This window comes from Monodon monoceros, unplaced genomic scaffold, assembly GCF_005190385.1.
Source record: "Monodon monoceros isolate NGI ecotype Baffin Bay Population unplaced genomic scaffold, NGI_Narwhal_1 Super_Scaffold_21, whole genome shotgun sequence".
NCBI classification, from domain to species: Eukaryota; Metazoa; Chordata; class Mammalia; order Artiodactyla; family Monodontidae; genus Monodon; species Monodon monoceros.
Genome location: NW_021703778.1, coordinates 112375295 through 112389699, shown reverse-complemented (window position 1 = coordinate 112389699; position 14405 = coordinate 112375295). Strand labels below are relative to the sequence as shown.

Here is a 14405-nt window from a genome sequence, read left to right as displayed (position 1 = left end):
GACTTTCCAAAGAAGGAGAATGCGGTAGACTAAGGGTAAGATTTCATTCCTATCTTTGTGTGGTACAGGCAAGTGTTGTATAAATAACTGTATAAGTAAAGATACTGGTATGTTAGAACAGAGAGAGAGAAATGTCAACTGCGTTTTCATATTAACTGTTATTAAAAATGCTCTGGTCATGGGGATCACCTGGATAAGTTTTCTTTTTTTTTCTGCAAAAAGCTTAATTGTTTTCATTTGCTCCAAGACTTGGGAGAGGGCCCCAGGGTGGTTAAAAAGCTGCCTGGTGGCTGCAGAGCGGGGCTTCAGGCAGAAGCCTTGACACCAGAGGGGCTCCTCAAAGGCGGCTAGGCTTCACAGGCTCCTAGTCGTGCTTGAGGGTGAGCCTTTCGAAGAGATACTCGCCCAGCCCCGCCTGGGCACCAGCCAGCCTGCGGAGGTTTATCACGTGGTCGCTCATCTTCTTGATGAGTTTCACCTGCTCTTCTAGGAAGCGGCTCTCCAGGAAGTCATAGAGTTGGGGCTCTGCGTGGACAGAACCCAGGGCAGGCAGATCCAAAAGGGGCGGGTTCAGATTCTTCTCCCTGAGAATGCCGGCTTGCACAGCGTCCTGGGTTTTACCCCACTCTTCTTGAGGTGGCTTCTGCACCTCCGCAGCCCTGGTTTTGCATTTTCAAGAGACGCTTGGCGCCCTTGCGCTTCTCCTTGGCCAATTCGTGGAAGCAATGGCCCACGCCCTCCAGGGCCACATCGTGGAGGTGGAAATAGATGCCCAGAGAGAGGTAGGTGTGGGAGGCCCCACAGGTGCATGTTAACCGGGTGGTTGACTTTCGCCTCCACATCGGTGGAATAATTCTGATGATCTGGGAGCTTATGGTTGATCAGTAATAAGGAGCTAAACTCAAAAAACAGTGTTGTCTGGTCCCGGTGGCCTAGGATAGCTGATGGCTGATTCCGAAGGTTGCAACTGGAAAAAACGTTGGAGGGTGGTCAGAGTCTGGAGCGAGGGGCGCACCTAGGTCTGTTTTGTCCAGACACTGTTAAAGCAAGAGCCAGATCTGGGGGACCGCTGAGCGCACTGCTGGATAATTCTTTTCATAAGCTATTTCCTGTCATTGTGATCAACTAACAAATCTTCACCACATCCTGAGAGGTAAACAGGGGTCTTTATAGTTAATTTAAAAAAGGATGGCACAAATAGTGAAACTCTGTTGTATGTTGAACTGCTAGCCTCTGCATCATTGGAGGTTTTATATCATTGCCATAAAAATCTAAGGACAATATTTTCACCTGGAATATTTACCAAGAAATAACCTTTCTCTTTCAAAACTTGAGTAGAATACCTATGTAGGGGATGCTTCCTGTTTTAATTGTCTACATTAAGAAAGAAACTTTCTTTTCCTGTTTCCCAAGGAAACCCCTAGTTTCCTTGGGAAACTTCAACAAAGAGGGCCTCATTGTAGTTCACTCAAACTAGATGACTCCCCGTTTTCCATATCTGTTCTCCTACATCCCGCTTTTACTGGGGGTGGGCCTTCTCTTTGGGGATCTCCTCACTCCCGAATCTGGTTGTCCAATTCCTTTTCCTCGTTCAAGGCCTAGGTCGAATGCTCTCTCCTCCATGAAGCTTTCTCTGCTGTCCTGCTGAGAAGGAATCTCTCCCTCTTCTGAACTATGAAAGCAATTTGTCTTTCTACCTCTCGGGTGTTTATATACATTTCATCACCCCTGCTTAACTGTAGGCATCTTGGGAGTAGGATCCAGTCTGAACCAATTCTAGTGCCTTACGCATTGTGAGTATTCAATAAATATCTCGAGTGAATAACTTTTACCAAGAGGATTCTGGTCATTGATCCATCATTATGATGGCAAAGAGTTCCAAACATAGAGTCCAAAACCTTTCAGGTACACACACAGAACGTCCATTGTGCTTCTGTAGTGCCTCATTCCTTGAGAAATGACCAGATTCCAACAGTCCCCCTCCTCCTATGGCAAAAAAGTTGTGTGCAGTATGGGTGACATCATGGGATTTCTCACTTTGTCCCCTTGTCTGGTTAAAGATAAACTCTAATCAACCCTGGCCTCTTTCCTGGATGCCTATTTGCCGTTCAGGTTATCAAGCAGAAATAGTTTATTTTAAAAAATTATAAAAGCTGACATTTTTTGAGGGTTGTATGCCAGGAGATGTACTGAGGATTTTATAAATGTTGTCTCATTTGAGCCTCACAACCAGACATGAGGGAGAAGCTATTATTACCCACACATCACTGGGAGGGAACTGCGCTGAGCGGTTGGATGTCTTTCCCAGTTATACTACGATTCTGGGAAAGAGCAGAAGCAGGACTCAGGTCTGTTTACATCCATAATCTGAGGTCTTAATCCTTCTCCTTCCTTTTTTCCAGCTTCACAGTTTTCTTCACCCCCTCTCCTCAGTGAACTTCCCATGGAACAGCTGAACTCAGGGGATATTTGTACACTTTTGTGGGAACTGCTTACCCAGAGCAAACCTTACTCTAGGGACTCTAGACAATGGTGCTCTGTGTGTCCAGCAAAAACACCCATCTTCAACTGAAAATAATTTACTGAAAATCCCATTTCTACCTAATTCTATATGGTATGGGCAGTTTGGGGCGCAGTTAGGAAATGAAAGGATGCTGAGTAAAGACACAAACGTTTCTCTTCACTTGTAGGGAAGGTGCTGTCACACAGCTGAGCATGGAAATGGGTTTACACCAGGGAGGTGGACTTAGGTGTGAAAGAGATGATCCCCTAGCCCACCTGGGAGCTGTGGCTGTCAGCCTGGGATACACCAAGCTCCAGATACCCCAAGCCCCAGTGTTTGCAAGGCAAATCCATGCTGATACATGGAGCCATAACAGAGCTCCTGGAGAAACCTTCTGCTTGGTGTTAGGGTAGAAAGAACAGTGATGCCCTTCATCCAATACAAATTTTCCAACACAAAGGTGAGAGAAAAACCAAACATTTACTCAAAGAAAAAGGTAAAAACCCATCTGATAAACCCTGCCACAATATTTTCTTCAAGTTTTATTTATTCAGCATTTATACTAGTGGTTCGCAAATTTTAGGATGTAAAATTACCTGGGTGGGTGGGAGGTGTTGTTAAAATGAATAGGCCCAGATCCTTTCCGCTAAAATTCTGATTCTGTGGGTTTAAGGTGAGTTCCTGGGCTCTGAATTTTAGACCACATCCAAAGAGATTCTCGTGTTCCTCATCAGAGAAGTAAATTCTAAGAAAACAAGTCTGAAATGTAGGCAAGTGCTCTGAGAGCTGACGTTCTGTGGGCTTATTTAGGATGAAGCTCATTAATAACATTCTCCAGGAATGCTGTCTTTGGAGAGCTGGTGACGGCTGACAATGCCTTCAGCTACTGCCAGAAAGTTTCCTGTTCTCCTCCAACAAGGAAAACTTGTTCTAGGAAAACTTTGAGACAGGACCGAGGGTGGGGTAGGGGCAGAGGAGCTGTCCCTGTGTGGGTGAGAGGAAGCACCTGTGCCTCTGCTGGTCTTAGCTGGGCAGGCCTCCCAGGCACTCTGCAGGAGGCAGGTCAAGGGACCCCTAAGCTTCAAGGAGGATCGTTTTCTGAGGGAGGGCTCAGCGAATCTGAAGTCCCGAACAACAGATCTTTCATTCATCCGACAGTTGTAGGGGCCTCTTATGCATCCACGCGGTAGGCCTGGGCCTTGTACATGCTTTTCTCTCTTCCGGGAAGGCTGATATCCCCCAGCTTCGCCTAGTTAATTTCCTCCTTCCAGACCTGGCCTCCCTAATGAGGCCAGTTCCCCAGGATATGCCCTCATGTTATCATTAACCTGGGAAATGGGATTCCTTGATTCACGCCTGTCTCTCTCATTTGTAAGCTCCATGAGGGCAGGGGCCATGTTATTTTATGTTTTAATATTTTTATCTCTGAGTCACTGGATTTCAGCAAAAATAATTTGCCGAAACCCAGTTTTCAGAGTGACTGCTGCATTTAGCAATGTACCAGTTTAACGGAGTGGATTATTTTTCTGTTATAAATTATACAGCAAATTGTATTAGAATGTTTTAACAGCTTTTGATGATTTCTATGAAGTTCATTGGTTTTAATCTTGTCTTCATAAAGCATTTTAAGGAAAGTTTGATTGTTAACAGCTAAGGATCATAGAATGGTTTAGCCTTTTAGAGTATATATTAAATATTCAGGAAAGGGTATTTAGTAACCAGTAACCAAAACTTAAAGATTAGTACCCTAATTCTTTTTTTTTTTTTAATATATAAATTTATTTATTTATAGCTGTGTTGGGTCTTCGTTTCTGTGCTAGGGCTTTCTCTAGTTGCGGCGAGCGGGGGCCACTCTTCATTGCAGTGCACGGGCCTCTCACTATCGCGGCCTCTCTTGCTGCGGAGCGCAGGCTCCAGACGCGCAGGCTCAGTAGTTGTGGCTCATGGGCCTGGTTGCTCCGCGGCATGCGGGATCCTCCCAGACCAGGGCTCAAACCCGTGTCCCCCTGCATTGGCAGGCAGATTCTCAACCACTGCGCCACCAGGGAAGCCCAATACCCTAATTCTGACATTCATTCCCTTAAGTATGAAATTGCTAAAGAGGGATTCAGAGTAACTAAATTAACATGAAACACAGGGATTTTAGACACTAACTGCTAGTCATATAAAATCAAGGCTGATATGCCATTTGAGGCATTGGTGAAAGAATGTAAAAATGCTTAAAGAGAAATCCTAAGTGGCATTCAGAAAGATGGGGAAACTAAGTCAGTTGAAACAATCTCATTCCATGTACAATGCTGTAATTTAAAAATTTAATTGCCAGAAACAAAAGTTAAGTCCACCATGCCACCAAGCAATTGTAAAAAGAATATTAATTAATCATGGTTATAATTTGAAAATATTAGACAATTACAGAAATTAGAAGTAGCCGAAGATTCAATTTTTATTTTCTAGCAAGGAGAAATTGAGGTACTTTTACATGATTGTAGTGCACCAAAAATTTTGAAATAAAAGGGCAAATGTGTTCAATGATACACAAAGGAAGTAAGGAGGCTCATGAGGGGTTGGCATGATTAAACGAATGACAAAAGTTTAAATTTGACTTACATATTACCATAAAACTAAAATTTACAAAAAAGAATTTAAAAGATTAGTTAAAAATTCTAAAAATGCTAAAAAGATAGGTAAAATAAAAAATGAAGGAAATGTAATAATTATTATAAGGAAATATAATAATAGGAAATAATGAAGCAACAACATCATATACTGAGGCCATTATTCCTCTTAGAAAAATGGCAAAAATAACCCTTTAAGTGCTAAAGAGTTGACAAAACTGTAAATGACTTAAAAAAAGAAATCTGTTTCAGACTGTATATTTCTAAGAAAAATAAGTAAAATTTGGGGTAACATATGAAATATTTCATGAACATAAAATTTATCCATAAGAGTAAACTATCCATAGCTTTTGACAAATTATAGTTCTTCAAAATGCTGCCATAAAAAGCAAATAAAAACTGACTAACTAAGGCCATCCTATAAAGATTGTAAATTGTATAGTTAAACTTGTTTTTGATAGATAGTTACATTTGGTAAATCTGACAAATTAGTGATTCAGTAATCGACCATTTGATGCATTCATTTTGCAGGGTTGATTTTTGGCCAATTAGCCAGTTTCTTTCTTCAGAGTTTCTTTTATTTACCATCTCCAAAACCTGTTGCAGTGCCTGGTATGCAGAAGATGCTTGATAAACAGTGGATGAATAAATGAATGGATGAACTGTGCTGGGGCAGGGGAATATAAAGGCAAATGAGACCGTCAGGGTTCTTGGCTTCGTGAAGCTTACATTCTCCACTGAGTGGTAGTTCAACTCTTTTCGGTTAGAATCTTTATATAACCGTAGAGCGACTTCATCTTCGTGTTGTACTGGTTCTTGATCCATAGGAGCAGGTTTACTGTACCGTTACACTACATTTGGTATTTAAATGGAAAGAGAACTTCATTCCATAGAAAGGTGGAAAACTTTTTCAAATAGGCCAGAGTGAGGCAATATTACACAGGCTTGTTTGGCAGTAAAATTTCTGATAAAATGATTGAAACTCTAAAGGTAAATTCCGTCTACGTGACATTCGCACAACACTTCATTCTGAAGTGATTGTCAAACAGATGCGAGAGAGAGAGAGAGAGAGAGAAAGAGAGAGAAAAGCAAGCAGAGAGGAAGGAAGAGCCAGCCAGTCCTCTCCGCCCCCCCCCACCCCGCACCCTCCATTCATCATGGAGGAAGTGCTCACACAAATCCCATCCCAGGAAGTCACAGCTGGGCTGAAGTCTTTTTTTCTTCTACCCCTTCAACTCGTCTCCTTGTCCATGATCAGAAACGAAAGGAAATGAGGTAAATGTAAACCCATCCCAAGCTTCACAAAGTCGACAGATGACAGGTAGGACGTGCAAACGGAGAGCCCGGCCCCTTGCGCACTGCCCGCGGTATTCTGAGCTCTTGGGGAACTGGTACAGTAAGAGCCAGAGGCTTTTCCTGTGCAGTGAGTTGGAATTAAACATGCTAATTTGAGGTCTCTTTCAAGTATTTTGTTTAACTCCATTGGCCTTTAATTCCTTTATATTGCATCATTTAATGTAATGTTATTTATATATGAAACATGTTATGCTTATTAACCAACGTGCAAAAATCCAAGGTACAGATTTTCTGTAATGGGCTAATTACAGGACTTTAAAGCCACCTACTGAGTTTTGCTGAGCTTCACAACAGGTTCACTGAACTGGATAAATTTATTCAAACGTGTGGAAATGAACCCCATTCTATGTGCAACGGTACTGGGAAAACACACAAATTATACCTCAATACCAGTTTAATGGGTCAAACAGTGAACCTGAATACTGAACTTATCTACATCTTAAACTAGTGGGGAGGCTTGTGGGAAGAAAGGGAGTTTCTCCCTGTTTGTAAACAGCGGTAATAAAACAATAAGCCTGGCAATTAGGAGCCAGTTCTCCACACTCAGAAGACAGAAGGGGCTTGCCTTCCAGTGACCTTTGAAAATACACAACTTTCATAACCCAACCTGAGTGGAATGGAGTGACGAAAGCTCAGCAAACACACATCTCAAGCACAGCCCTTTAATCTTTGCTGTGGAGAACAAGAGGTGCCTTTTCTTGTGTCATGGTTTAGGAAGACTTCAGCACAGAGTGTTCAGAGTTAGACACACAAGTAAGGTATAAATATGTGGTGGAATTAAACACTGTCTTCAAACCAGCTTTTTACCCCTGAGCTGGATCAAAACAACAGAGATATGTTGATCATGTTAGTATTAGTTCTTCATTAATCCATTCTTAAATGGATTTTTTTGCATTTGAGAGTTCCAGAGGATTTTACACTCCAACTCCATAGCACCATATTTAGAACTATTATCCCATTATAAGAATACAAAGACTGCGCGGGGGCGGGGGTGGGAGAAGAAAATGGAGGCTATAGACAGAGGTTTGAGAACCCTGTCAGGGACAAAGTTGAAAGAAAAGACCCTATTTGCTATGTTGCATCATTGCAAATGGAAGTACTGTTTCCCGGTAGAGAAACACACACACACATGCACATATACATGCGCGCACACACATATATGATCATTTCTATCCCTTACATGAAGATGGACATTACTTTGATTCTCTGATAGGTTTCTGTAGTAGATCTATCAATTTTGTCATGAAAGAGAAAAGAAGGTCATTTCCAAGCCTGAAAGAGCTCCAGTCTTGTCCTCAGGGCACCTTCTTTACAATGTACAATCCACCCAGTGACTGACAGTTGGGTGTTGATAACCTAATTCATGCCTGTCTCTTCAGTGAACGCTGGTGTGCCCAGCTCTCAAAGCAATGAGCCTGGATTTTCAGAGCGCTCTCCGAAAGTGCCACGTATACCAATAAAAAGAGAGATCTGCAGGAAATGAGGTGTGACGCAGGCCAGCTTCACCAAGACTCTCGGACCAAGAAATAAGAATTTAAATATGAAATACTAAAATTTAACACATGACTGAAACAAAATAAATGGTGTACCAGTGAAAGCATTTGAGGTAATTAATCAATGCTGTGTTTGTACATATCATTAAATATATTATACTCAGTTTAGATTTGATTTCTATGCTCCTTTTATAAAGAGTTAAAAGAAAAATACATTTGAATTCACGCTGATACCGAAAACATGCTCCTAGCTTCTAGTTTTTTGGATTTCAAATCATTTCCATTAACAAACAGCTATTTGCCCTCTAATAAAATATGTCATTATGCTTTATTCACATCGCACAAAAGAATCACTGAAAAATCGCCCCAATGATGGCCAATAATTACACATTTTGCTCCTGTGCTAGCGATGAAGAAATCTGTTCATTGGAGAAAGCAGGTGCTGGGGCATCAAGCTAATAGTCAATGTGAGCCGTGGTAATTAGCCACAGCGATTGCTAAAATTAACAATTAGCTAACATGCAATTCTCTTTTTTGCAGGCTGCAGTTTACTTTGTATAATCCTTGCATGTTCTTAGTAATTATTCTGACAGCTTATTATTTTTATTTTTTCTGGTTTGAACACAGCTTTAACATTTGCGTTGGGCGACCCAAATGTTCAACAGGCAGGGGCGAAACAATTGCTTGACTAGGCATTTTTCTGAGGCCACATTTGGTGGTTTATCTTAACTTTTCATGGTTGGGGAGGGGATGGTTATAGGGATAAGATCTCTGAGTCTTTCACAGCTATTGTCTTCTCCCCTCGGGCCTTCACTTGGTCATCCCGAAGCTTTCACAGGGAAAACTGCCCAGTCAGCGGCAATTTAGACTCCAGGGAACTACTCCAGGGCTGAAGTGCCATAGTCAAGCCGGTCAAAACATCTTCTTTTCATTCTTCTTCCCTGGAGTGTGTCTTTGGTTAATGCATTCACTGTCCTCACACAATACCCTCCACACCCCCCCTCCCCTTACTGAGGGAGAAAATGCAGCGTACTGTGTGGATTGTTCTGGTCAGGGACTCTATGCTGGGATAATATCGCTAGAGCCTTCCAGTGGAATAAGCCTGGTGAAGCCTCAGCCTATGTGTGAAAGAAAAAAGAAAAAGAAAAATTAAATGGCAAGGGAATAATTTGTTTCCAGAAAACCTCTGGGAGGGAGAGATGTGATGAAAGCTCTTAAAGCATTTAAGTAAGATAAACTGTGGCAACAACTTTAGCAAACTGCTATTCCAGATTGTATTCGTTTCCTATGCTGGCCAACAAATCACCACAGACATAGGGATATAAACGATACAGTTTTATTTTCATACAGTTCTGGAGGTCAGAAGTCTGAAATGGGTCTCACTGGGCTAAAATCAAGGTGTCACCAGGGCTGCGTTCCTTTCCTTACCTTTTCTAGCTTCTAGAGTCTGCCCACACTCCTTGGCTTATGGCCCTTCAGAGCCAGCAATATTTCCTCCTCTCACTGTCCAGCCTTAGTCATGTCTCCCTTTGACCACAGCTGGGAGAGATTCTCCAATTTTAAGGACCTATGCGATGACATTGGGCCCACCTGGATAATCCAGGATACTCTCCCCATTGCAAATCCTTGACTTAATCACAACATCTCTTTTGCCGTGTAAGGTAACATATCCACAGGTTCCAGGGGTTAGGACACGGACATCTTTGGAGGGCCGTTATTCTGCCTATCACACACACCAATGACATATGTACATATGGTAAATTTGTGTTTCTCTACAGTTGTGAGTCATCACACATTTAGTGTCAGGGAATTGGACTATTGAGGACTGGTGGAGATTGGGGGCTGGGGGCAGTGGATGTCCGTGGCTTCCATAGACAGTAACTCTGTATTGGCCCTTCCATGCTAGGTGTCTTAACTAATGCACAGAGCCAGTGTAGGCCAGGCTTTGTCCTGTCCCTCCCTCCCAGGCTCCTGAGTTTGGAGGGCCTTTTCAGCCTCTTAGTAAGAGGGCTGCCTCTTAGAGTACAGGCTTGGCCTGGCTAAGAGCTATCATCATGTGTACTGTACTTTATTATGGCGTTGGGCTGTAGCATGCTGGTTTACTGTGTGAATGAGTGAAACAGATTGCTGTCCACAGAAACTCTGATTTACATCAAGAAACACCACCCACTGCAGCCCTGAATTATAAAATGCAGTGATGGGAGAGGCAAAGTGCTGGTGTATGGTCAGGCCACCCAAGATGGCTGTTCCCTTGCTCTCTGTACATCCCCCCCCCGCCCCTGCTTAACCAGCCCCTGCTTCACCTACACCCTGCTCACCTGACTGACCTTCCTACCTACTTGCCCCTGCCCCAGCCGGTGATTGTTCTAGCTTTGGATCAGAGCTCTCCATTATGTTTATCAAGGGGTGGTGAGGGGCGTGCCACTCTGCTGGTTTCCCTGGTAACCGATGAGTCAACCTGATATCAATCCCCTAACTGGTAACCTCCCCCTGCCCTGGGAGCAAGCACAGCCGCCATGTCCTGCCTGCCGCCTGACGCACATAGTGGGGTGTTGCTCCAGGACCTGCTTCTGACATGTAAGCCCCTGCTGCCCGTTAAACCCCAGATGTCCCTGTCGCTGACTCTGTGCTCTTTCTTTGGTCTTGGAGCTGGGCAAGTACAGGCCTTGTAGGCCTGAGGGGTGCAGCCCAGCAGCTAGATTCCTGAGAGGTGCTGAGACCTTGTCTGTGTAGGGTGCGAGGTGATTGTCAGGGCTCAGAAAGGCTTCTGCAGACATGAGGATAAGCCTGGGGAATTGGGCCTTCGGACAGGCTGTGGGCTGCAGAGGCTGAGGAGGGCCTGGCTTAGAAGGAGAGGTCAGGGAGGTGAGCCATGGCAGAGGCCGGGGCCAGACTTGGCGGTGGTAAAACGTAGCAACGTATTGTTTGTTTAAGTGGGAGGAAACTGGAATGAGCAGAGTCTGCCCAGAAGAGTTGAGCAGGCAGGAGTCAAACATCCAGAGAACAAATTGCTACCAAGTTGAACTAAGGTGAGACCTCACATAGTCGCAGGTGTTCCTGGTCAGGCAGCAGAAGAGATGGGCGTATTGAGGTGTGCCTTGTCTTAAGAAATTCTACTCTTCAAATAGAAATGCGTTGGATTTTTGCTTTACAGAATAATCCATCCAATTGGTTTTTTGATATAGTGAGCTCCTCGCATGTATCTAAAACAGGATCCTAGCCACAAAAAAATGTACTGTCCACCCCCAACGGTATATCTGTTGTATAAAGTGAGCCAAGCACACAAGCTAAGGCTCTTGCAAAACAGTGGACCAAGGGAAATTTGGAGCCAAAGCATAAAAATGCTTTGCTAAAAAATTCAAGGTGTTTGCCTCAACTCAAGAGGCCGGTCAAGATATAGGGATGACGTTTTCAGTGGTGCGGCAAGGTCATCGGAATGATGGCAATATGTTTAAGGGGAAATGTGTTCTAAGAAGGAGGCATCTCACCAGAGGACTGTCTTTATCTCACGTAAGAACAGCTGTAGCTTCCATGGAGGAAGTATGCTGGCTTAGAGTATGAGTACCGCCTTCTTTGTCTATGGCCTGCACTTTTTCTTCACTTCTGGCTTCTCAAAACAGTATTTATTTAGGTCATTATCTTTTTGATTTACAGATGCCAAGACACACGGTGTTAGAAAATAGTTTAAGTTCCTAGAGGCAGGGCTGGTAGAGTTGGGAATAGAACCTAGAATCCCTGAATCGTGCTCTTGATGCTGTTGTTTTGGGGCTGTGTGTGCACAGTGTGGGCGAGAGAGTGGAGTGCGGAAGGTAGGGGTGTGTGGACATGGAAGGTGCGGGGGTGGGCAGGCAGGAACGGCGAGGGAGAGGGTGAGGCTGATGTTGAGAAAACTATGAGTCATATATGCTTCTTCAGGGGCAAGGGCCCATGCAACCTCAGGTGTTGGGCATCACGGAAGATTCTCAAAGACAGGCTTCAGTGAATAAAAATGACTGAACCAGATGCTACGTTGTGGTCAGGGACGGCTGAGGAAAGGGAAACTGTAAAAAGCCACTACAAAGAAAATGGAGGAGCAGGGAGCTAAGTAGCCAGGAATGAGACCACTCTCCTCGATCTAGATAGTTTTTGTAAGTGGAGCAAAGAGTCCAGCGTGTTTTTGCTAAACTTACTTAACGTGCCTACGCGCCAAGTGCAGCACAGGGCAGGAAGCATAATTCCTAAAGTTCTCCAGCGTAAGAGACTTCAGACCCAGCCTAGAGCATTTAACTGGGTAATGCCACGCCTCACAGATATGCAACGAGAACCAACCCCACCTTTGCCCCCCACCTCCAAACTGCTCTGCTATCACCCTTCAGCCTCATTCTCTCACCCTCTGCACCAGGAGATAGTTCACTATTACAACACCCAGAGAGGCATTGGAAGCTGGGTAGGTCACCCTGGGGAAAGATGGCAGTATGAATGTATAATGGGTCTATTCAGATCAACGGTATTCAGTCCAGGGCAGAATATCAAGTGGAAAGAGTAGTAACACAGAAGAGGCTGTAGTGGGGTGTGTCTGTGTTTTCTAGGGACCCTCAGAAATGCTCGCTCTTGGTTCTTTTTCATTTGGTGTCGTTCCCAGTTTTTATTGGTGCTTAGTTTCCTCTGCTTCCGTTTAGAACAGAGTTTGGTAAGATTGCACTCGCTCCTTTGTTGAAGCCGGGATGACAGAACAATGTCTTGTGTATGGATTCCACTTTTCCAACACACTTTGGCACTTTCTTCTCTTCCTCCTAATTACTGCTCTCAGATCAAGATATCCAGCACTGTACCGTATCCTTAGGAAGGCTCTCCACACCTTGAGGTTACCAGGGCGTGGAGGTCATAGGTTTCTTATCTGACCCGTGACTTGTCAGTCTGTGACTAGTGGGTTGTTTCTAGTGTATAGACTGTCCAAATAGTGTTCAGGATCCCGGGTTCAAATGAAGATACATTCACTTCACAATAAAGCCATATCAGAAGGGACATCCCTGCAAAACTTTACCACTGTGGAAACAGGAAATGGTACTTATGTTAGATCAGGAAAAGAAGAACTTGGCATCAAAAATTGATGCTTGGGTGCACTAAGTCCATATGTCCTAATTTAAGTACTATATGGGCAGTGTTGATTGCAGGCTATCTAACCTAATCACTGCAATAGCTCAGTGAGAAGCAGAGTCCTGTCATACAATAAAATGCTATTAATTTTATGTTTCTCATTAAAAACTTTAGGCAGTCTGGGTATTTTATTGAGACTTCTAAATGTAGAAATCTAATTTAAAATTTTACCCATTAAATGTCTCCACACTGGTGTTTTGGATGATCTAATGAGTGGCACCATTTATAGGCCACAAGGTTATAATCTGAATTTATGAACTGTAAAGAAAATACCAGTACGCTGACTAACTAATGAGCTTTTTAATGATGAGAAATAGATAAAGCTTAAAATGCAGAATGTTTATCAAGGACCTCAGACAATAGCAAAGTGGAGCAATTTAGAAGTACTTAGCAGTGCTACTGCTGTGACAGAGAGAAGTGAACTATTTTCTTTCATTTGAAAGCACTGCTTTTCATACATGGGAATAATTTCTATATTTTCTTAACTAAAATTAAATGTCCTGGTATAATCCTCTTTTTAGCAGAGTTCAAAATATAAATAATCTATTGATACCACTTTGATAAAGCACGAGAAAACGCCTTTACGAAAGGGGGGGATATCTGAATATCGACATGGGATAGTGGGATCCTGGGTTTCAAGGGGTTGATGGTTGAGACTTCACTCAGGGAAGCGGAGCAGCTTTAAACACAGTCATGCTGCCCGGAGAGAGTGGCAGGGCCCTGGCTGGGCTGACATGGCATCCCCATCTCAGGTGATTTATAGCAAGTCTGGACTTCCAAAGAGAGTGTCTGAAGTTTGCCTGTGGCTGCCTTTGCCCTTGCGCTCTGCAGCATAAAAAGAATTAATAAAGTTACACCTTGTTGTGTAAAGGCTCTTATCTCGGGCCTCTAGAATGTGGCACCCCAGACATTTCCGGGATGTAGGACCAGCCTGGGAGAGATGAGTCATTTCAGAGCACTTGGGTCCCCAGGCAGCTATTGGGGTCTGAATGTGCCCTCCTCAATTTAAAAACTCCAAGTCTAAATTCCCATGACCAGGGAGGAAAGGAAAGGCTGGGATATGCTGTCATGCTGGGGCTCTGCTTGTTGTTGCTGCCATTGCTGTTGTTAATAAGGAACTAGACTGAGCTTGTCTTTTCCTTCTCAGGGACGGCGCTTTCTAGCTGGTTCATTTAACTGTTCTCGCTTGGACAATGGAAAGGCCCCCAGAGAGTGGGGCTTTCATGGTTTTTGACATACAACACAAACCTACTGGCCCTGACAGTTTCAGTCCTCTGTAGGAAACAGGAGAGGTGGCGATGG

At 43.7% G+C, this 14405-nt stretch overlaps 1 pseudogene; it reads right to left on the bottom strand.

Moving 5' to 3' along the window:
* Nucleotides 1–364: 364 nt before the first annotated feature.
* Nucleotides 365–5943, bottom strand: LOC114903891 (annotated as a pseudogene).
* Nucleotides 5944–14405: the final 8462 nt, after the last annotated feature.